Source organism: Spermophilus citellus (genome assembly GCF_964194105.1).
Source record: "Spermophilus citellus genome assembly, chromosome: 1".
NCBI lineage: Eukaryota > Metazoa > Chordata > Mammalia > Rodentia > Sciuridae > Spermophilus > Spermophilus citellus.
Window position 1 is genome coordinate 206,448,822 of NC_138182.1, and position 24,275 is coordinate 206,473,096.

Genomic DNA, 24,275 nt, shown 5'->3' on the forward strand with positions numbered 1-24,275 from the left:
TGACTCCCAGACCACAGCTCCACAGCACTGGGGCTTAGATGAATGACAACGAGAGTGCTCAGTAGTTAGGGAAATAGAGCACTCGGTGGGGCTGAAAGTGTAACCAAATCCTTGGTGAACTGCCTCCGGTGAGCAGGACCTGGCTGGCTGGCAGGAGGATGGGGAGGAGGGGCCGTAGAAGTGAAACGGCTCTGGTCCAACAGGATTGAGAGACTCCCAGGAACCGCCTTACAGGGATTGCTGTTGACACATTGAGGGCAAAACTCAGCCCGGAGGGCACAGCTTTGCCTACGGGAAGAGAAGAAAATGGATCCCTAAGACCTAATTTTATTTCCTATTTCATTTTAACTTTTTCTCTCTCTTTTCCCTCTCTCTCTCCCCTTCCAAGTTTTACGGCTCTTTTCATTCTCCTCTATGCTATCTATCTCCCTCTCCTTCTTTCCTTTCAAGAGCACCTACCTTCCCCTTCCCCCCAACTTTCATCCCAAGCATTACGTCATCCATTTCGCGTAACTGTCTAAATACAAATAGGTGTGCGCACTTCCCCCGTGCCTGCAAGGTAGCCGGACCTGCAACCCACCAGCAGGTCAGGCCCACCAACCTGGGAGTGGCAGGGCCGCCCCACGCGCCTGCAAGGTTAGCGCACCTGCTACCAACCAGCAGAACAGGCCCAGCGGCCTTCCGATGTGGTAGGCACAGCGCCCCCATTGGAGGAGGAGCAGAGCCCCTGCCTGCGCCTGCGCGTGAGACTTAGCAACTATACAAGAGTAATACAAATATATAGGGGGAAAATTCAACAACACAACAGTCTCAGTAAGCAGAAAGAAACGCAAACAGTATGAAGAGACAAGGAAAGAAAGGACCACAAGCAATGCAGGTCAACTCAACGTTAGAAGAGGTAATTTCTGCAGCAGATGGAATGTCAGATAAAGAATTCAGGAGATACATGCTTCAGATGATCTGGAGTCTCAAGGAAGACATTAGACAGCAAAATCAGACAATGAAAGATTTCCTCAACAATGAAATACACAAACAAATCCAGGAAGCAAAAGATCAACTATACAGGGAGATAGAAGTTATAAAAAACAAACAAACAGAAATCCTAGAAAGGCAGGAAGCAATAAACCAACTTAAAAACTCAATTGAGAATACTACCAACAGAGTAGAACACTTAGAAGATAGAACATCAGACAATGAAGACAAAGTATTTCAACTTGAAAAGAACATAGACAGCTCAGCAAGACAGTTAAGAAACCATGAGCAGAACATCCAAGAGATATGGGATAACATAAAGAGACCAAACTTAAGAGTCATTGGGATACAGGAAGGCACAGAGCTCCAAACCAAAGGAATAAACAATCTATTCAATGAAATAATATGAGAAAACTTCCCAGACTTGAAGAATGAGACAGAATCCCAAATCCTAGAAGCCTACAGGACGCCGAATGTGCATAATCATAAGAGATCCACACCTAGACACATTATAATGAAGATGCCCAACATACAGAATAAGGAAAGAATTTTAAAAGCTACAAGAGAAAGGAAACAGAATACATTTAGGGGTAAACCAATCAGGATAACAGCTGATCTCTCAACACAGACTTTGAAAGCTAGAAGATCCTGGAATAACATATTTCAAACACTGAAAGAAAATGGGTTCCAACCAAGAATTGTGTATCCAGCAAAATTGAGCTTCAAGATGGAAGATGAAATTAAAACCTTCCACGATAAACAAAAGTTAAAAGAATTTGCAGCTAGAAAACCATCTCTCCAAAAAATCCTCAGCAAAACATTACAGGAAGAGGAAATGGAAAATAACAATGAAAACCAACAGTGGGAGGTAGGACAGTAAAGGGGGGAAAATAATCAAAGAGGAAAACAAACCATATTCAGTAACATAAATAAACAAATATGGCTGGAAGGATAACCCATATCTCAATAATAACCCTAAATGTTAATGGCTTAAACTCACCAATTAAGAGACACAGGCTAGTAGAATGGATCATAAAACATGACCCAACAATATGCTGCCTACAGGAGACACATTTGATAGAAAAAGACATACATAGACTGAAGGTGAAAGGTTGGGAAAAATCATATCACTCATATGGACTTCGGAAACAAGCAGGAGTGTCCATACTCATATCAAATAAAATAGATTTCAAGCCAAAGTTAATCAAAAGGGATAAAGAGGGACACTACATACTGCTCAAGGGAACCATACACCAACAAGACATAACAATCATAAATATATATGCCCCAAACAATGGTGCAGCTATGTTCATCAAACAAACTCTTCTCAAGTTCAAGAGTCTAATAGACCACCATACAATAATCCTGGGAGACTTCAACACACCTCTCTCACCACTGGACAGATCTTCCAAACAAAAGTTGAATAAGGAAACTATAGAACTCAATAACACAATTAACAACCTAGACTTAATTGACATATATAGAATATACCACCCAACATCAAGCAGTTACACTTTTTTCTCAGCAGCACATGGATCCTTCTCAAAAATAGATCATATATTATGTCACAGGGCAACCTTTAGACAATATAAAGGAGTAGAGATAATACCATGCATCTTATCTGATCATAATGGAATGAAACTGAAAATCAATGATAAAAGAAGGAAGGAAAAATCATGCATCACTTGGAGAATGAACAACAGGTTACTGAATGATCAATGGGTTAAAGAAGACATTAAGGAGGAAATTAAAAAATTCTTAGAGATAAATGAAAACACAGACACAACATATCAGAATCTATGGGACACATTGAAAGCAGTTCTAAGAGGAAAATTCATTGCATGGAGTTCATTCCTTAAAAAAAGAAAAAACCAACAAATAAATGATCTCATACTTCATCTCAAAATCCTAGAAAAAGAAGAGTAAAATAACAGCAAAAGAAGTAGAAGGCAAGAAATAATTAAAATCAGAGCGGAAATCAATGAAATCGAAACAAAAGAAACAATTGAAAAAATTGATAAAACTAAAAGTTGGTTCTTTGAAAAAATAAATAAGATCGACAGACCCTTAGCCATGCTAATGAAGAGAAGAAGAGAGAGAACTCAAATTACTAGCATACAGGATGAAAAATGCAATATCACAACAGAAACTTCAGAAATACAGAAGATAATCAGAAATTATTTTGAATCATTATACTCCAATAAAATAGAAGATAGTGAAGGCATCGATAAATTTCTTAAGTCATACGATCTGCCCAGATTGAGACAGGAGGATATAGACAACCTAAACAGACCAATATCAATTGAGGAAATAGAAGAAACCATCAAAAGATTACCAACTAAGAAAAGCCCAGGACCGGATGGGTATACAGCAGAGTTTTACAAAACCTTTAAAGAGGAACTAATACCAAAACTTTTCAAGCTATTTCAGGAAATAGAAAAAGAGGGAGAACTTCCAAATTCATTCTACGAGGCCAACATCACACTGATTCCTAAACCAGACAAAGATACTTCAAAGAAAGAAAACTACAGACCTATATCTCTAATGAACCTAGACGCAAAAATCCTCAATAAAATTCTGGCGAATCGGATACAAAATCATATCAAAAAAATTGTACACCATAATCAAGTAGGATTCATCCCTGGGATGCAAGGCTGGTTCAATATACGGAAATCAATAAATGTTATCCACCACATCAATAGACTTAAAAATAAGAACCATATGATCATCTCGATAGATGCGGAAAAAGCATTCGACAAAGTACAGCATCCCTTTTTGTTCAAAACTCTAGAAAAAATAGGGATAACAGGAACATACCTCAACATTGTAAAAGCAATCTATGCTAAGCCCCAGGCTAGCATCATTCTGAGTGGAGAAAAATTGAAGGCATTCCCTCTAAATTCTGGAACAAGACAGGGATGCCCTCTCTCACCACTTCTGTTCAACATAGTTCTCGAAACACTGGCCAGAGCAATTAGACAGACAAAAGAAATTAAAGGCATAAAAATAGGAAAAGAAGAACTTAAATTATCACTATTTGCAGATGACATGATTCTATACCTAGCAGACCCAAAAGGGTCTACAAAGAAACTATTAGAGCTAATAAATGAATTCAGCAAAGTGGCAGGATATAAAATCAACACGCATAAATCAAAGGCATTCCTGTATATCAGTGACAAACCCTCTGAAATGGAAATGAGGACAACCACTCCATTCACAATATCCTCAAAAACAATAAAATACTTGGGAATCAACCTAACAAAAGAGGTAAAAGACTTATACAATGAAAACTACAGAACCCTAAAGAGAGAAATTGAAGAAGATCTTAGAAGATGGAAAAATATACCCTGTTCATGGATAGGCAGAACTAACATCATCAAAATGGCGATATTACCAAAAGATCTCTATAGGTTTAATGCAATGCCAATCAAAATCCCAATGGCATTTCTTGTAGAAATAGAGAAAGCAATCATGAAATTCATATGGAAAAATAAAAGACCCAGAATAGCAAAAACAATGCTAAGCAGGAAGTGTGAATCAGGTGGTATAGCAATACCAGACTTCAAACTATACTACAGAGAAATAGTAACAAAAACAGCATGGTATTGGTACCAAAACAGGCGGGTGGACCAATGGTACAGAATAGAGGACACAGAAACCAACCCACAAAACTACAACTTTCTTATATTTGATAAAGGGGCTAAAAGCATGCAATGGAGGAAGGATAGCATCTTCAACAAATGGTGCTGGGAAAACTGGAAATCCATATGCAACAAAATAAAACTGAATCCCCTTCTCTCGCCATGCACAAAAGTTAACTCAAAATGGATCAAGGAGCTTGATATCAAACCAGAGACAAGGCATCTGATAGAAGAAAAAGTTGGCTACGACCTACACGCTGTGGGGTCGGGCTCCAAATTCCTCAATAGGACACCCATAGCACAAGAATTAATATCTACAATCAACAAATGGGACTTGCTCAAACTAAAAAGTTTTTTCTCAGCAAAAGAAACAATAAGAGAGGTAAATAGGGAGCCAACATCATGGGAACAAACTTTTACTCCTCACACTTCAGATAGAGCCCTAATATCCAGAGTATACAAAGAAATCAAAAAATTAGACAATAAGATAACAAATAACCCAATCAACAAATGGGCCAAGGACCTAAACAGACACTTCTCAGAGGAGGACATACAATCAATCAACAAGTACATGAAAAAATGCTCACCATCGCTAGCAGTCAGAGAAATGCAAATCAAAACCACCCTAAGATATCATCTCACTCCAGTAAGATTGGCAGCCATTAAGAAGTCAAACAACAATAAGTGCTGGCGAGGATGTGGGGAAAAGGGTACACTTGTACATTGTTGGTGGGACTGCAAATTGGTGCAACCAATTTGGAAAGCAGTATGGAGATTTCTTGGAAAGCTGGGAATGGAACCACCATTTGACCCAGCTATTCCCCTTCTCAGTCTATTCCCTAAAGACCTAAAAAGAGCATGCTACAGGGACACTGCTACATTGATGTTCATAGCAGCACAATTCACAATAGCAAGACTGTGGAACCAACCTAGATGCCGTTCAATAGATGAATGGATAAAAAAAAATGTGGCATCTATACACAATGGAGTATTACTCTGCATTAAAAAATGACAAAATCATAGAATTTGGAGGGAAATGGATGGCATTAGAGCAGATTATGCTAAGTGAAGCTAGCCAATCCCTAAAAAACAAATGCCAAATGTCCTCTTTGATATAAGCAGAGTAACTAAGAACAGAGTAGGGAAGAAGAGCATGAGAAAATGACTAATATTAAACAGGGATGAGAGGTGGGAGGGACAGGGAGAGAGAAGGGAAATTGCTTGGAAATGGAAGGAGACCCTCAGGGTTATACAAAATTATATACAAGAGGAAGTGAGGGGAAAGGGAAAAATAATACAAGGGGGAGAAATGCATTACAGTAGAGGGGGTAGAGAGAGAAGAGTGGAGGGGAGGGGAGGGGAGGGGAGGGGGGATAGTAGAGGATAGGAAAGGCAGCAGAATACAACAGACACGAGTATGGCAATATGTAAATCAGTGGAAGTGTAACTGATGTGACTCTGCAATCTGTATACGGGGTAAAAATGGGAGTTCATAACCCACTTGAATCAAAGTGTGAAATATGATATATCAAGAACGATGTAATGTTTTGAACAACCAATAAAAAATTAAAAAAAAAAAGAGATGTACACACACACACATACATAGGATTAAACTTAACTAAGGAAGTAAAAAACCTCTATACGGAAAATTACAAAACATTGATGAAAGCAATTAGAAAAGACTATGTTCATAGATTGGAAAAATTAATATACTTAAAATCTTCATACTACCCAAAATGATCACATTCAATGAAATATCCATCAAAATACCAATGACTTCCTTCACTAAACTAGAAAAGCCAATCTTAAAAGTTATGCGGAAGCACAAAAATCTCTGAATAGACAAAAAATTTAAACAGAAGCAAAGCCGGAGACATCACAACACCTGATTTCAACACACACTGTAAAGCCAGGATGATAAAAAAAACTATGATATTGGCACAACAATAGGCTCATAGTCCAATGAAACAACAGAGAAATCAGAAATAATGAACACATTTTCAGTCAACTGTTTTTTTAATTTGTTCTTTTTAGTTATACATGACAGTAAAATTCATTTTGATATGGTTATACAAAGCATGGAATATATCTTATTCTAATTAGGACCCCATTCTTCTGGATAAACACAATGGTGGGATTCACTATGGTCAAAAACATGCATTTTTAACAAAGAGTGCTGGGAAAACTGGATATTCATAAGTAGAAGATTAAAACTTGACCCCCGACCCCATCTCTTACCCTGTGCAAAAGTCAACTCAAATTGGATGAAAGGCTTTAATGTAAGACCTGAAGCTTTGAAACTGCTAGAAAAAGACATAAGAGTAACACTTAAAGATATACGTACAGGCAATGATTTTTTGGATAGGACCTCCAAAGTACAGAAACAAAAGCAGAAATTGACAAATGGGATGACATCAAACTGAAAAGCTCTGCACCACAGATGTAAAAATCAGAAGAGCAGAGGCAACCTGCAGAATGGGAGAAAATATTTATAAACTGACGGAAGACTAATACTGAGAATTTTCATCTGACAGAAGACAAATACACAAAAATATATATTTAAATTCCAAAATGAAAAAATAAAAAATCTGGTAATTTGATTTAAAAATAGGCAAATTATCTGAATACATATTTTTCAAAAGAATAAATACAAATGACCAACAAATACATGAAAAAATGCTTAATATCATTAGTCATTGGGGAAATGAAATTAGAAGCTTAGATGATATAACCTCACTTCAATTAGAATGAATATTATAAAAAATAACAAATCCAGGCTAGGGTATGGAGTAGAAACCCTGTACACTACTGTCGTGTCAATTACTAGTGTTACTATGGAGAACAGTATGGAGATTCCTCAAAAAGCTAACAGAACCACAGTGTGATCTAGCTATGGTATTATTGGATATCTATCTGAAGGTAATTAAATCACTATAGGAAAAAATACCTGCATATCCATATTTATTGTGACACTATTCACAATTGCTATGGTATGGAATCAGTTTAGATACTCATCAATAGAAGAATGGATAAGGAAAAAATGCATATAGGCACAATGGAGTATTATTATTCAGATATAAAGAAAAATAAAGTCCTCTCATTTTCAGGAAAGCAAAATGAACTGGAAAACATCACAGTAGGTGAGATAAGCCAGATACAAAAAGACAAGTATCACATGTCTTCTCTCATAAATGGAAAAAATAAGGAAAGAAGAAGAAGGGGGGGAAGAGAGACAATCATTAATTTGTACCATTAATATGTATTAATAATTATAATAAAAAAGAAAATATGTCTACACAAAAATTTATATAATGGATATTCATAGAGCATTATTCATAATACCCCCAAAGTAAAAATACTCAAATGTTTGTTTATTGATGAATGGATAAATAAAATGTAGTATTCCCATAAAATATAAATTTTTTGACAATAAAACAGAATGAAGTAGTGGTATATGCTACAACACAGATGAAACTTTAAATATTATGCTAAGTGAAAAAGACCAATTAGAAAGTACAACATATTGCCTGGTAGGTGGCTCACACCTGTTAATCCCAGCAGCTTGGGAGGATGAGGCAGGAGGATCCTGATTTCAAAGCTAGCCTCAGCAACAGTGAGGTGCTGAGCAACTCAGTGAGACCCTGTCTCCAAATAAAATATAAAATAGGGCTGTGGATGTGGCTTAGTGGTTCAGTGACCCTGAGTTCTGTCCCCAGTAGCAAAAAAAAGGAAGTACAACATATTTTATAATTCTAGGGTATATAAAGTGTTCACAGCTTGTAAATCCTTAGAAACTGAAAGCAGATTAGTATTTCCCATCACTAGTATTAGTGGTGGTGGTCTTGCCTGTGAGTGATGCTCTAGGGGGGAAAGACTGGGGAGTGATCACTAATGGGTACAGTGTATCTTTGGGAAGTGATGAAACTTCTAAAATAGGCAGTGGTGATGGTGACATATTTCTGGCAATAGAAAATGCCACTAAACTGTACACTTTAAAAGGGGCAAGTTTTATGACAGGTGAATTTTATCTCAATAAAAATAGGATGAGTCCTTCCTAGTCCTTTATTTAAACTGTCCTTATTTTTCATGGTTAATTTGAGGAGGATATCAGGTAATGGTGTCTTTATGCAGACAACATTGAAAAAAAGATTTTTTTAAGGAAGAAATGATCAAAATATTACAATTCTAAATTTCCCATCTATGATATAAAATTCAAATTCTAAGAATGACATTAAAGGTATTTCCAATATAACTGGTCTAACCTTTTTTTAAAATTCTGGTTTCTTTTGACTCCGATGTGCTCCATGGAAATCAAAGTACTCTCGCTTTCCTCAAGCTCATCCACTCTGTTTCCCTTTGAATGCATGCACTTGCTTTATTTCCTCAGGAACAGAGTAGTGCGTTCTTTCCCCTTGATCTCTACTGTTCAAATTCTCTCCACTTTTTAAAACTATTCCAAGTATCACCTTCTCTGTGTAGCTTTCTTTATTTCATGAAATACAAACAGTTTTCTCAATTTCATGCTAATATAGACAGTGTCTCTCACTACATTCATTACTGCGTTCTGATGAGATTTTCAGCTTCAAATGAAATGAAAATATTTCTCATGAATATTTAAGAAGAAACCTAAGCACCATTTAATGCTTTCACACTGATACAATATTTAAAAGAGTAGTACTGACTTCTCTTCAGTCTCCAATGACATTATGTTCTTACAGTTCCCAACTGCTCTGGGGAGAAATGGAGGTCATTTTTATAGCCACATCCATTCAACAATCAATTTTTTCCTCTGTGAAAGCCAACACAGAATTTGAGTTTAATGTTCAGGGACGGTGTGACTGCTGCATTGGGTCAGTCATTGTTCTAAAAAATGAACTGGACAACCTTCAAATGGCAATGACTTCAGTTCTTTGGGGGTTCGAATTGATCATTAAACCAACAATAAATTGTGGTGCATGCAGTGATTTCCTTTTGGCAAGTACTGTGTACTTTATAAAATTGTCTCCACTTAGATGGGAAAGATCATTACTACCATTCAAAGTTTAGAAACTCTAACACAGAGCCATTAAAGGTACTGAACAAGGTCAGAGAGTATATGACCAGTGAAAATGAGAATATCCCAAAGGTTTCAAGCCTTGGTCTATCTGCCAGAAGATATAATTCTTTGGTAAATGTTTACTGCTTCACCTTGGTGTTCTGAAAGTCACAATAAAGCTTCTTCTAAATGATGTTCATGTTCCTAAAGTCAAAACTTTGAAATTAATCTATAATATACCCATATAATATCTTTATAAAAGCTACTCTCCAGCAACCTAAAGTTGTTGAAGCACTTGTAAGAACTCAAAAAGCATCATTAAACTAAACATTCAAGTTCATACACTGCTTAGCGTAAACTTCTCAAATGATCATATAGAAAGTTCTAACCATTTGATAATCTGAATTTAATTAGCCACAGAAGAGTAGTAGCAAAATTAGGAGGGGTATCATAATCAGGTCCTGCCTGTTTTACTTCCAAAATATATACCTGATAAATTTCTTTAATTCTCACTGCTACATACCTGACTAATGCAATACTTATCCTGACTTCTTTTCTTCCATTGTTATTTTCCTAAATTCTATTCCTCACTGGACAGCTAGAATTATTTTTGAAGTGTTCAAGTTATGTTACTTCCATGTCTACAATGCTTTGATGCTTTTTAATTTCATTTTAATAATTTTCATATTGTTATGACTGCCTCTAAAGACTGTATGATGCAGGCTACGCCTAATTCTTTAACCTTTCATCTCCCTGTACTTACTCTTGATCATGCAGCTTCAGCTACCTCTCAGACTTGTCAGACTTACTTCCTCTTCACCACCGCTTGACTGATTGTTTTCTGGTCCTTTTGAAAGCTTCCATAAACCTCAAACACATTTCAATATATTCATTATAATGTTGTAACTATATCTATCAGAGAATCCAACTAAAGGTGACCATGGGGTACATTATCTCCAGTAATGACATGATTTACAGTCAGTGTTTGGGTCTGATTTATAGCTTAGTGATGTCAAGAAACTGAATCAGCTTCTCTAAGAGAGCTGCCATTGCCCCAAGCCTCATATGTGCACTCAACCATATTCACAGACATATTCAAGAATTAAATCATTGATGGATGGGTAACAAATTACTGCCAGGCACCTGTGAATATCAAAATGTTTGTTGATGTGTCCATCTTTCCTACTTTTTTTTTAAACTGTAAGGATATATTTCTAATGAATATCACTTTATATGTACCTAATAAATATTATTCAAACCAATCTAAGAAAAAATTATAAACATAGACCATTTTTATTTGTTTCCTAAGATTATCCTACCAAAACATCAACAACTGGGTGTCTTTAAATAACAAGAATTTCTTTCACAGTTCTTAAGGCTAAAAATCTGAAATCGATGTCATCAAGGACATACTCTTTCTGAAATCTCCAGAATGGAGTCCTTCCCTGTATCTGGTTTCTGCTGGTTACCAGCAATCCTTATCATTATCTGGCTTGCAGATGTAGCCCTCCAATCTGGGTATTCATCTTAGTAGGGCCAGCTCCTCTTATGCCTTTGTTCTATGGCTAACTCTCCTTTTTATGAGGACCCTCACCCAAATCCACTATGATCTTTTCCCTAACTTGACTAAGTACTCTAAAAGTCTATTTTCTAATAATAGCACAGTCATAGATCCTAGGTGGATGTGAAATTGGGGCATACTGCTCAACTTGGTATGCCACTCATGGATCTAGCTAAGGCATTTCAAGTCTGCTTAACCCACAGTTACCCTGTGCATCTGCATACTCTTGCATCTTGAAATGACATGGGAAACTTCATGTTATTTGCCAGGCCATTTTCTTGATTTGAAATGAAATTTCTGCGTGAGTTCAAACAATTTTGCATTTTTTTGAAGTCATAATTTGCATATTTTATATAAATAATCATCAGAAGAAGACTATAGGAGCAAAAGACTTCAAGGAGATTGAGAATTCAGAAGTTTATGTGATTAAGTCTTCTTTCCTCAAAACAGTCTGATGACAATCTATTTACATTATATGTACTGAGCAACAATATAATAAATTTGTCAAAAGTCAAGACAGTATATATATTTTCCAATTCAAATAACTAGAAAAATTCACTTATGATTGATATCAAAGTGATTTAATTATATCGCTTTAGCATAAAAATAAAAATAAGTAGTTGGGAGATATTCACAGTAAAAAATTCAAGTGATCCTTGAGTAAAAAGTGTATCTTGAGCAGCTTTTTGGTGAAATAACAATAAAATTAAAAATACCCAAATTTTAGGTGCTTTGATTTTTTTCAACTTGTGCTTTATGACCCAATAGAACTTTATAATTGTGCTTTATTTTTAGAAAGCAAGTATACTATGTCCCTTAAATGTTTAATAAAGTAAGCTCCACAGTGAATACATCTACTTTAATGAAAAGAGAAATTTACCAACCACCATAGAAGCCTTCCTGTAATAAAAATGGGTGAAACGCTCAGGTTGTAACAAAAAATGATCCATGCAATCACAACAAAATAGTAAAATATATTTCATATAGCTGCTGGCAAAGTAAGGAGATAAAGTGAAATACAGTGAATCAAACAAACAATATCATTTATTGTGATCATCAATATTTCCTCCACCTTAGAGAAATAACAATAAAATGTCTTTAGTTGTAGTTAAAAAGTCAGAAAGAGATAGGGTTAATTTTTAAACTTAAACCTCCTCATATTAAATCAACCACATAAAGGAAGCATAGCTATTCAATTCAAAGGAGGAAGTACAAATTCACAATTCTTACTTTAAAATTAATTTATTTGAAAGAAGGGTTCACAATGAACAGTTTTCCCATAAACGTACTTGTTAATCTTTGCAACTCAAAAGGCTTGGTCCCTTCTCCACAATACCATCTTTGGCTTTCAGTTGTTGAGTCCCTCTCTTTAATAGAGATTCAAATTGCTGATGGAGTTGCATGGTTTGCTCCTAATTTACGATAAAAATATGCCTGAAATTATTCTTGAAAAAGAGCACTAGTATGAAAAATAAACTTGACATTGAAGAAACTGGCAATGAACAATCTATGTTCTCCTCCAACATAATATAAGGCAATGATCTTTCTTATAAAAGCTTAAGTGTTTCTTTAACACACTAAATTACCCACATGCCATGGAGATTAGAATTTCTCATTCAGTTTGGTTGAATTCCACACAACTTTCTCATTGGTGTGTTAATGTGGGAGGAAACCTTAAGAGTATAATCTACCCCAGTGAATAGAAGGCCCCTAACCAAGTCTGAGACAGCTGATTGAGGATTTTAAATAATACCCAGGGCTCAATGTACTCCTTTACACATGTATACTATGTATTATCCTTTCTATTGGGAGAAAGCACTTTGCATCATCATGTGCTAGTTTCAATTCAAAACTGTTTAATTTTTTAAAAGATTGGCCACTTTTAAAAATCAGGCAAATATTTTTCTTTAGTGATAAAAAATATATCATGTTATTTATTCCAGGAAATAAATTTGGATAGGAGCAGCAAAAGAAAATTTAAAAATAAATACATTCATTTAGAGAGAGGGAAAATATATTTGTAAAACAATGTCCCTGCACATAAAAATTCTGTGAATTTCCAACAGAGTAAAAACCTGAAAATGATTATTCGGAATGTTCTAGCATAATTACTGTTTTTCAATGACACAATTATCAGATAACATACAGAAATATTTGCCTCTCATCTAGAAACAAAATGAAAATTAAAACTAAAATTGGTTTAGAATGTCTCTTTTTACTCAAAATTTCTCCCTCAAATGATATACTATAGACAATGATAAATGAATTATAAAAATTAAAAATATTAAACATGTTTGTAGAGTTGTCAGGCTCATAATTTTGTGATTGGTTCATTAACTGTATGTAACCTTTTGCAGTTCTTGGTTCTAGGAGTCATCTTTCACAGTCAATGTAGCCTGAGAGATCTAAGGCCTACATCTTCTGCTGGCTGTAAAGAACCCTATTACTCTGTACAATGGGGACAGATTTTGTATATTTTCAAGTGTCCCTGCTCTTGCCCCATTCCTTCCCTAATTCTGGTTCTGATAATAGCAAATTGTTTCATTTTTCAAATATAGTTACCCAATGAATCTTGATCCCCCTCTACATTTTAATCTTTAAATCTCTGGAACCAAATCCTAATATTTCCACTTACAAACCCAATAATATTGGGCAAAAAAATATAACCTCTCTGTACCTCAGTTTCCCTTTCTACAAAATAAGGATAACAACAATTTAACTTATGGGTTATTATCAGGAATAAATAAATATAACAGAAAAAAATACATAGAATGGTGATTGATACACACACACACACACAAATAGCCATTATTATCATTACAGATCCCATCCCATACCATAAACACTAACATACACACTCACACACATATATACATGTTCTATGTATTTATTAATATTTGTGGTGTACTGAATAAGACATAATTATAATAGTATATAAATGAATAAGACTTTTCCTAAACCTAAGTTAGAGAAAATTATTGCATTAAAAATGGGTAAGTTTGAGCCGGATGTGGTGGCCCATGCCTGTAATGCCAGTGGCTCAGGAGCATTGCAAGTTAAAAGCCAGCCTCAGCAAAAGTCACTATTGGTAGAGGAGTAATTAATGATAATAGCAAATTGTTCCTAATGAATTCAGGAACACCCTGTCACTAAATAAAATGCAAAATAGGGATGGGGATGTGGTTCAGTGGCCAAGTGCCCCTGAGTTCAATTCGCAGTACCCCCACCCCCAAATGGGTAAATTTAGGGAAAAACTTTATAATCAAATATTTAAAAGTGTCATTGGCCTATGAAAGTGAAGAACAGTAAAAGTGCATTTTAATTTACCCTTTTTTCTTTAACTTCCTCTGATTGATAGATCATCAGGTCCGTATTTAATATAAAATTCATTTAAACTGTCTTGATTTCCAATTCTTTTCTAGAGTCTGCCTGTCATTTGAAAATGATTTTCAAATGGCTAGGGTATATATAACCATACATTAACATTGTTATGCTATAAAAAAGTAAATTTATACATGAAATTGGTGGAATAATAGTAGGAATGAAGTCTCCAGAAGACTTTAAAAAATACTTTATAAAAGTTTTACTGAGATTTTCTTGTAAATAATTTGGCACCTGTGAGATTAAAAAATTCATTACTTTAACATCTTAGCTATTCCTTATACATAGGAGGCCCACTCTTGTTCAGTCTTTGAAAACCTGCTTCCTATGTGTGAACCAATCTTCTCAGCTTATTCCTGCAATTTTTCCAATCTTTGGTGAATTTCACCTTTTCAATATGGCCTTCCTTGGTCACACCATTTAAAATGTTGATACTACCAATATAATTCCTATCACTCTTACATGTTTGTGTTAACATTTATTATTAACATACAATGTGTTGTATTTACATATCTACTCCAATTTTTTTAATCATTCCACATTAAAAGGCACAGACTTTATTTCTTTAATTACTCCTCTACCAATAGTGACTGAAGTAATACCTGGTATAGAGTACTTAATAAATATGAGTTACATGAATAGATAGTCCCCTGCTAACTCTAAAAGCACATATAAAATCTTGGATTTGGGTGGGGGGAGTTGACTTAAGACATCTTTTGTGTAATGTTCCATGTAAAAGTAACAACAAAAAAGCAATGGTTTTTAATTATATAGTCCCTAAATTTACCATTTGACTGAAGTCCTTTACAAAAGGAATTGTAATTGTAATTGAGTTGTATAATTCTCAATATAGGTTTTAGGGTAACTAATATTCATTTTTAAATTAGATAATGGAAACACAGAGAGAAAATAAGTTGAGTAAAAACAATAGAGATAGAGCATGGAATTAACTTTTGTCTTCTAATTCTAAAGCCAATCTCAGATAATTATAATATTTTCTTTATAGCTATCATGTAACTGATACAGAATTTGAGCCCCGGGTTGAGTTCAAAGATCATGACTTCAATCATACTGTGCTACTAAGTTTGAAAGTTTTATATTTTAAAATTTATTATAGCATTTTTATTTACCTTTCTGGAGCCCTACAAAAGTCCAGGAGTCACAAAGAACACCCTTACCACTAATACCAACTACAAGTTTGGGAACTAGCTAAAAGTTTAGGTATCCCCAAGACTACCCTTGCACCACACTTACAGGTTTCAAGATCCCCAGACCACCTTCAGGTTTGATAACTCCCTTAATGGTAGTTCTTGTCATGTAATATGCATCGCAAAGTTCATGCCTATCACTGCTATTACTCAAAATTTGAAATAGAGAATTATGTTTTCATGCATAAGAACATTCTTCTAGTAGTAACTAGCAGTTACTTATTCAAAAATATTTCAGGCTTTTATATTGCTGTTTTCCTGTTTTTATATTTTGGAAGGAGAGGCTGAGGAGGGGAGTTCTTTTACCCCCCTGACTTGCACAATTTTATATAAAAAATTTTTTAGATAGTGCTACTTTATTGTGCTCACTACTATCCCATGGCTTTCTGAGAATAATCATTCCACAGTGCTATACGTGTAGGTTTAATTCTAAATGGAAAAACTGAGACACATGCTTCAAAATCCTATGCCCAGTGTATGGCAGATCTGAGGTGTAAAGACTAGCCTCTCCAGCTTAAGAACCATTTTTTTTCTTTCCTTTCTTTGTTTTTGAAAATTTACAAAGCTTTATTTCATCAGCCAACTATCAGGCAATTATCCTAGGCATATGAAAGCACAACTGATGGTATGAATGGCATTTGATTATTTATCAGTCAATACAGTTAGGGAATGGATTTGATTAACTGGCTCAGCTGAAAACTTGACTTTAAACTGGCACACTGGCATAAGGTCACTTCCCATGTACACCATTGTGTGCAGTAATTCTCTGACACTCATTCCATCTGATAGTCTACACTTTGGTAAAAGAAAGATTTGATGAGGCATTGACAACACACAGTGAATGAAGAAATGCTAAAAAACAAACTAGTCTTACAAAGGAAAAGGGAGGTTCGGAGTCTCTATTTTTGCAGGAAAAGCATATTCTACTTCCCCCTACTTCACAGCAGGAACTGAGGGGAAATTTTTTCATTGTTATTTTTTGGGAAGGTAAATTTTTATTAATTTTTTTTCCAAATTTTAATTGGTGGGTTATATTTATACATATGATGGCATTTGTTTTTACTTATTTTTACATGTACATGGTATAACAACATAATTTGGTCAATATCAATCTGTAGTATTTCCCCTTTTCACTCCTGCACTATTTTCCTGCTCTCTTACTTCTAGTGGTCTTCCCTTCCATAATCATGAGACCTTTCCCCCTTCGACCCCAACACACACATCTTTCTTTTCCTTTTTCCTTTTTGGCTACCTCAAATGAGAGAAAACATATGAACCTTGACTTTCTCAGTTTGGCTTATTGTGCTTAACATGATGTTCTTAGTTTCCATTCATTTCCCTTCAAATGACACTTGTATTTTTCTTTATGGTTGAATAAAACTCCATTGTGTGTGTTTGTGTGTGTGTGTGTGTGTGTGTGTGTGTGTGTGTATCCATTAACAGACACCTAGTCTGGTTTCATAGTTTGGCTACTGTGAATTACACTGCTATAAACATGGGTATGCAGGTATCACTATAGTATGCTGACTTCAATTCTTTAGGATAAATATTGAGAAATGATACAACTGAATCACATAGGGGTTTCATGATCTTTTATACCAACAGTGTAGAAGTGTTCCTTTTTCTTCACATACGTCTTCAGCATTTTATTATTATTTGTATTCTTGATGACTGCCATTCTAACTAAAGTAAGGTGAAATGTGTAGTTTTGATTTGCATTTACCTAACTACTAACACTATTGAAGATTTTTTAAAATATATTTGCGGGGAAGTGTCTGTTCATTTGTCTATTTGTTAATTGGGTTAATATGTTTTGTTTCGGTTTGGTTTTACTTTTCAAAATCATTATATATTTTAGATATTAATCCTCTGATAGAAGAGTAACTATCAAAGACATTTTCCCCCATTCTATAGGAATATGCCATACATTTATCAACTCATGGCATTATTTCCTGAACCTTGGAAGTTCTACTGAAAGTGTTGTTGCCTGTACCTGGAGTTGCATAGCTTCTGATCCAAGTTCTGTATTTGATCCATTTTGAGTTGGGTTTTGTGCAGAGTGAGATGTAAATATCTATCTTATTTTTCAACATATGGATAATCCATTTTCCTAGTACCATTCCTAAAAATGATTACCTTTTCTCCAATATATGTTTTTAGCACATGTGTCAAGGATAAGATGACCATATTGGAGTTTCTTTGTGTGTTTCTGTATTTTCTATTCTGTACCATTGGTATATGCATCAGTTTTTATGCCAGTACATGCAGTTTCTATTACTATAACTGTGTAATATAATTTGAAGTCAGATATTATGATGCTTCTAGCATTGCTTTTTAGGCTTAGAACAGCTTTGGATGTTCTGGGTCTTTTATTCTTCCAAATGAATTTTAGAAGTATTTTTTTCTAGTTCTGTGAAGAATGTCATTGATATTTTGATGGCGATTGCATTCAACATGTATATTGCTTTTTGGTAATATGGTCATTTTGAAAATGTTATTTCTTCCTATAAGAACATAGGAAGTCTTAATATCTTCTGTCTTCTTTTTCTTTTGCTTTTGTTTTGAGGGTATTGTGATTGAGATTTTTTTCCTGATTACTTTCTCAGCATATTCACTATTATTTTATAGGAAATTTATTGATTTTTGTATTTTAATTTTGTAACCTGGCACCTTATTAGCTCTAGCAATCTTCTGATGGATTGAGTCTTCTAATTATAGGATCATATCATCTGCAAAGAGTAATAATTTATTTATTACATTTTCTTTTTAATCCCTTTTATTTCCTTCCCTTGCTTAATTTCTCTAGCTAGAATTTCTAGCACTATCCTGAGTATGAATGGTGAGAATGGGCATCCTTCTCTTCTGGATTTTAAAGGAAATTCTATCAATTTTTTTCCCATTCACTATAATGTTGGCTTTACTTTTGTTGTATATGACCATTACAATGTTGATTTAGGTTCCTTCTATTTTTAGTTTTATCAGGTTTTTTTTTCCTTGATTTTATTTATATGATGAATTACATTTGTTATTTGTGTATGTCAAACCATCCTTGAATTCCTAGGATAAAACATGTTGGTAATAATGTACCATATTATTAATATGCTGTTTAATAAGATTTGCTAATATTTTAGCACCTAAATTCATCAGGTTATTGGTCTGTAGTTTTCTTTCCTTGATGTGTCATTATCTGGTTTTAATATGAGGATGCTAGTGAATTTATAGAGGCCCTGGAATAATGGGAAAGGTAAATTGAGGAAGTACATGGTAAAATAATAGATGATATACAGGTTAAAGAAATAATTTCTTAGCTGATATTGATGTTGTCTTCTTTGTCAACTGATTTTATTAATTTTATTTAAAATCAGGTCCATGGAAAGGTATTTTGTGGAAAATACAAATATCACAAGAACAGAAATCCAGACGTTGGGCATTGATCAAGTAAAGGTATCTCTATACCGTCTTTCTAATTTCTATCAACCAAGTACTTTAAGGTAATCATAAACACAATTCCAACAGTTAACTCAAATTTTTATTTTTATATCAGTACTCTGAGCATATAAGAGTACAGGTCCTTAGACATTAGCCAATGTATTTTGACATTAACTTATAAAATACTCCTGGCAGGTTTTAAGTCTTCTTTTCACAGATTTGTAAAGTTAAAGATTTAATTTGATTAAAGGAAGCCTCCCTGACTGTGAAGTGTTTACTATTGTAACAAATTAAGCCAAAGTTGAGGAGAGGAAGTAGGGACTCAGTAATACCCCTAACTAGAACACGTGTATCAAAATGCTAATTAAATGCATAATTGGGAGTATTTATAGGATTTTGGCAATGAAGAAGCATTCTAGTGAATAAAAAACAGCCCAAATTAAGGTGAAAATTTGAAAAGACAAGAGTTCTCCAATGTCAAAGTTTTCCTTTTTGATAGTTTTAATTTCAAAAATGGCCAACTGAAGTCTCTTTTTCCAACCTACTATTTATTTTTTCAAAACATTTAGAAAGCTATTTGTGGGATTAGTTAGATGGATATCTTTGTACATGCAAATATCTCTCTTTATTATGTTAAACATTCAGTATTTTAGTTTTAATGCATCAGAAGTAAAAATAAATGTTAAGTAAGGGTTTTAGTTCTTAAGTAGATTAGACAATGAATATTTCTTATACTAATAATACAACAAAGTGGGATACCAGAATTAGGTTTTTGAAAAAATAACAATTTCAGGCTGAACACAGCAATCACAGGATAAAAAGATTAGCAAGCAGAGATGGAGAACCAGGTACAAGAGATACTAAGAAAACTGGCTCAAATACAGAAGAATCAGTTCCAAAGCCCAACAGTGTGGGAGATGCCATTATATAAGTAGAGGCTCCAGATTTCAAGACAGAGAAAAAACACCAGTTACAAAAATCTGGGCAAGGCAGTAAGATAATGAAGTAGAAGTGAGGAGGGGAAGAAGACAAGGTCATCCAGGGGCTGAAAGGTAATATTGCAGAAGGTTTCTGGCTCAATTAGCTGGTGTCTTCTGTAGGTAAATAGCAAGCTTAGTTCCCGAATTCCAAGAAATTGTTACACAGAGCAGTTAGGTAAATCATCTACTGTTCTAATCCTCTATTTAATTTCCAAGTCATACATAGTAAGATGCCTACCCTGTAAGTAGTGCTTTATAGGCACTTGTTGAATAAGCAACAAGTCATGGACTTCTTGATGCCAGTGTCTGTTTTATATACAGCTGTATTATTCATAGCTTCCAGCACTGTGCTTGTCACAGCTCGGTGGATATTTACTGAAGGGATGACAGTGATGGCAGTCTTCAAATATTGTCATGAAAGATTAATTCCGCAAGGTTTTCAGGGTGTCAGTCTGTCCCTAGTCTGCTCTGAAATTATTTACAAGATTTTACACTCTATCTACTCTGATAGTTTTCAATTTGTAGTCTCCTACTTTAAAGCTTATTGTCAAATATATATTTATTTCTCACCGAACCTTTACCACTTAAGCTTGTTAGTCATATTGTTTACCACATAATAAAAATGTAAATTGCTATTTTCTTACAGAAAACATTATTCTCTAATCCTTCTATAATTGCTAATATTTAGATTTGGGGGATTCTATAGTTATATTGACTGCAAATTATATATTTGATTTGGAAATAATGTCACTCAGAAAATAAGACCCAGAGCCATATTCAGCATGTTAGGCCTATAGCCACATTTAGGAGTGCTGAAAAGCTGTGGCTAAGAATCACATGACAACATCTCATTTTAAGTAGTTAGCATCACATATTGAAGCCAGATTTAAAGTTAGGTAGTCAGTGTAGTTAGGTAAATCGGGTCTAATACCGAGTGAAATCTAAAATGGAGGCCATGTTGAGAATGATTCCGGGAAAAGCAGGACAACTCATGGAATGTTAATGAAGTCCAAAAAGGCCCTAGGCCGAAGTCCACCTCAAAGAAGTGTTAATGAATAGCCCCCAGCAAACTTGAAGGTGCTGACTCAGAAGTCCTTCCTGACCAGATTACTTCTTTGGCCCACCTGTGTCCCACCCCTCCGGCCTTCCAACCTACATTCCATCACCAAAACTATAAAAAGGGGAAACAACCGCACTTCCACGGATTCCACCTCTTGGGTCCCCTTCTTCCTCCGGGAGAAGTCTTTTCTGCTGTCCTTTAATAAACTTCTAATTTCTACTCTGACCTTGCCTCGGCGTGCTCTCTGGTGTTATTCTTCAACATTGGGGAAGCAAGGACTCATCACCGGTCAACAGCGGTAATAATATTAGCATTCATCCTAGGCACCTATTTAACAAATATGCACTATTTGTCATAGATGACTTAAAATATAGAGTGTTGATGACAAGAGTAAAACCCATTATCAAAAAAAATTGATTAACTCCCTATTGATCTTAGAGCAATCACTTTATTTAAATAACTAAAGCATTTAATACATCAAATGTGTTAATAAAAATCACTTCATGTTTCCACTAAAAGCATCAATTTACTAATAGATCATAGTACATTATGAAATATAAGAGAACTCTAAAGACTGACAAAATGATAAATGGAAACATTTTCTTCTAAATAAGTAAATACTGCTACAAATATTTGCAATAGCATACTCTCTTTTTTACATTAAAAAACTAAAAACACTTGGAGGTAATTTGAGAGAACTTTTCCTAGGCGTTATTTGATGTCATTGCTGTTTTATGTTCTCTAAAAGAGTCTATTTTGTCAGCTAAAGAATCGCCTACGTGTCTTTCTCTTTTAATACTCTAATATTCTCCTAATTTCATATTCAACCCACATGTATGATCATATCCTGCCAAAAATCTCTAATTAAGATGCTCAACATTATTCCACTTTCATTATCCTTTAATTCAGAATATCATTCAATTTTTCCCCCTGTCAAGACCTATGAGAAGATCTGACAGTGAGACAGTGAAGGCGAGTGGACTGTGTGTACATCTTCTTGTATCCTTTGCCAACCTGTGAAGCATGCTTTGGTGAGCATTGGACAATTGCTTGTCAAACATCACTTTCACTGTGCAATAAGGCACAGCTGAGCCACTTTGTAATACGAAAACAAATGATTCACTGGCAAATAAGTCCAAAATATCAAATAAAACAAACCTGGCATTACAGTGTAAGTAGCTGAGGGAGAAAAGACAGCACAACTTGTGATACTAATTGATTTTAATTAGCAGGTAGAGTAAACTGAAAAGAAACAAAGGGAGAGACTTTCTTTCAACCTTCATGACAAATATGTTTTATCAACCAAGGTGCTGGTACAGAGATTGGTGAAAATTGGCCCAAATTTATGAGATTTATTTCTAGAATATAAAACTTAGTTTTCATTCTTTTTCTTCCCCCCCTTCTATTTTCATTCCCTCCCTCTCTCTCCCCTCTCCCTCTCCCCCCTCTCCCCCCCACCTGCCTCCTCCTCATCCTCTCTACCTCCCCATCTCTCTCTCTCCTTCATTTTCTTTATTTAATACCCTATGGATAACTTGAAGATGGAGTGATGGGCTCAGGCATCATTCAATTTTTGGAAGAGATGGATTGTCCAATGCATCTGGGTGGGTGTTGGGTTTGAGTTATGCACTCCACCTAAATCCATCCTGACCTCTGATATTTTGGAATGTGATGGCATTTGGATATAAGGTCTTCAAAGAGGTGACTGACTTTAAGTGAATTCATAAAGTGGGCCCTAATCCAATATGATTAGTGTGCTTATAAAAAGGAAAAATTTGGAAATGTACTATACAATGGAAAGATGATGAGAAGACAGGGAGAAAAGAGAGCCATAAACAAGTCAAAGATAAAGGCCTGAAATAGGACTTTTCTTCCTGCCCTCGGAAGAAAAGCCTATTGATATCTTAATCTTAGACTTTCAGTATCCATGAGAAAATAAATTTCTGTTGTTTAAGTCACCCAGTCTGTGGTAGTACCTTATTATAGTAGCCCTAGCAAATTAATAAATGGATGGTTGATTTATAAGATTATTTATAATATGCTAAAAATACCTAAGCCAAAAAGGAATGTAATATGATGTTCAGGATTTAACATGACATATATGATATACCATGATGTAATATGATGTTCACCTACTGCACATCATAGTTGAGCAACACAGGGCCCTATAGAGCACAGGCTGACTCAGAGACCTGCAGTTTGCTGCTACCTCTGCCCAGCATCACAAGAAAGGACTGTATCACATATCACTAGCTCAGGAAAATATCAAAATCTGAAATTTAAAGTTATGGTTTCTACTTAATAATATTGTTTTCACACCATCATAAAGTTGAATGAATATAAATTGAACCATCATGAATCATGGGCCATCTTTTCTGAGTTTCCACTGGACTATCTTTAGCCCTTATCAGTGAGGTTCTAGACAGTCTCTACTTGGTGGTCAAAGCCTATGTTTCTGGTGCAAAAAGCAGTTTTCCTTTCAGTGACTACATGAAGTTGTTGAAGGCAATTTTTCAAATAAAGGCATGTGACTGGCCTTCCGAATAAGAGTTTGTACCTTGATTTTTTTAAAAATATTTATTGTTTAATTATAAGTGAACACAATGTCTTTATTTTACTTTATGTGGTGCTGAGGATCAAACCCAGTGCTTCACATATGCTAGGCAAGCATTCTACCTCTGAGCCACAATCCCAGCCCCGTACGCTGATTTTTGTTTAACATCCCTTTGGAAAAATCTGGCAACCTAAACTTGCCAAAAGTTAAAAGGAGCAGATATTCACATAGATGACAAAAATTAAAATAAATCTTCTGACTCTAGAGAAAGAACCAAATCAGGGCTGGTCATGTGGGAGATTAAAGATAGCTGCTTATTCTTGACCACCCCTACCACTGAGATGAAGTGAGATTGTTTCTGTACCAATTGAAACTGTGCTAATAGAACATGATGGAAGTGATGCTATATCAGTTCCAGCCTAATCTCAACTGGTAGCTTCTATTTCAACCTTCT